The following is a 1975-nucleotide window of genomic DNA, read 5'->3' as shown; positions in this document are numbered from 1 at the left end:
GGGAAAATAAATAAATAAATAAATAAATAAATAAATAAGAGATTGAAAGCCTTGGGTCAGATCCTAACTACTGGGTAATCTCCAGGAAAAGAGTAATGAAGAGCCTCCTATTTCAAGGGGTCCTAGCCAAACAATTTTCACATTACCCTTTAAATCCTTCATTTTGCCAATCTCCACAATGAACCATCCCTGCATTTTTCTCCATCATTCTGCCTTTGGATTGTTCAGAGCTCTGGACATTGTACAGCAGAAGTGAAAGGCCACATGTGGAAGCACTGAATGAATGAACAGAGGAGCACAAAACTGAATGCAATCCCTCTGAATGTGGTTTGGTTTTGTAGGATGTGTTAATAATGCCTGTAGTTGTCACTGCCAAGGATAAGGCCCACCCTAAGACTTTAGACATGGTATAGTTTTCAACAAACATTTATTGATGATGCACTGAGCCAAGTGCTGTGGGGTCACCAGGTGAAGAATTATGATGCTCTCTGTGCTGGTAGGAAAGTGAAGGCCAGGGGGCTCCTGACGTGTCAAGCCTAGTGTCAGTATGACTTAGAGGGCTCTTTGTGTGAGAAATATTACAAAGCCACCATACAAATTTAGGTATGAGAACTTTACTTATAGTAAAAACATTAAAACAAATTTCAATTTTTAAAAATCTGACAGATGGGGTTTAATCCCTGACACCACAGGCAACACCAGCCCTGACCCCAAGTACTCTAGGCCAGCCACCCAGACCCAGTGTGGTGGCGCATGCCAGTAATCCCAGTGCTGGGGAGGTTGAAAACAGGAGGATCACAATGAGTCTGAGCTACATAGTGAGACTCTGTGCCAAACAAATTTAAAAAAAATCTGACAGATACGAGAACCATCACAAAATTTAAAAAGGGGAGGTTAGGGATGTAGCTCAGTGGTACAGTGTTGGCCTAGCATGCACAAGGCCCTAAGTTCAATCCCCAGTACTACAAAAGAAAAAAAATTAAAAAGATGGAAAAACACTTATATTAACTAATTGCCTAACAAACTTCTATGATATGGTTCTCATATATATTGATTACAGTTAATTAATTAATTTAAATGTTTTGCCTTTTGAAACAGAACATCACTGTATGGTTCAGGCTGGCCTTGGACACCAGGCAATCCTTCTGCCTCAGACTCCTGAGTGTTAGAATTATGGGCATCCAACACCATATTCAGATTTTATATTTTTAATCAAGTTTTCATATAGTAATGCCTTTTCTCCTCCTTCCCTCTTTCTTTCTTTCTTTCTTTCTTTCTTTCTTTCTTTCTTTCTTTCTTTCTTTCTTTCTTTCTTTCTTTCTTTCTATTTCTTGTATTGGAAGGAATTTAGGCCTTACACTCAACTACAATCCCCAGACTATCCTCTCCTATTTTGAAAACATTTTCAAAATTTCTACTTAGGGTCTCACTAAGTCACTCAGCTCTTTTGGGCTGGGTTTAAACTTGCTATCCTCCTGGCTTGTGGTTCCAGAGTTCTGGGGTTGCAGTCACGTGCCAACATGCCCAGCTAACAGCCATTTCTAAGTATCACTTTCTACAGAATATGATCCTGTTTTTTATTTACCATAGTTTATTTAATTTTACTTTTACTGATGATTTTAATTGAAGGCTATCATCTCACTCATAAATAGAAATCTTTTATACTTAAATGCTGGAAAGAGTCCAATACGTTCCAAACCTTGTTTCATCTAACTATATTTATAATCCCATGACAGCTGCAAATGTCCTTTCTTACTGTGAGGGAGTCTCTGTACTCGCTTGCCCTGAGTGAGTATAGCAGGGGAGGAAGAATCAACGTCATAGGCAATAGGAGTATTCCTGGAAGTCATCTGCCACCTGACAGCTAGTGTTACTTAATACATTGAAGTGATAATGAGAAATATAAATATACTGCATGAAATAGTCCTCTAGCTAATCTCTCTCTCTCTCTCTCTCTCTCTCTCTCTCTCTCTCT

The sequence above is a fragment of the Octodon degus genome, unplaced genomic scaffold (genome assembly GCF_000260255.1).
Source record: "Octodon degus isolate 3935 unplaced genomic scaffold, OctDeg1.0 scaffold00122, whole genome shotgun sequence".
Lineage (NCBI taxonomy): Eukaryota > Metazoa > Chordata > Mammalia > Rodentia > Octodontidae > Octodon > Octodon degus.
The sequence above is the reverse complement of the archived record's forward strand: the minus strand, read 5'-3'. Positions refer to the sequence as shown.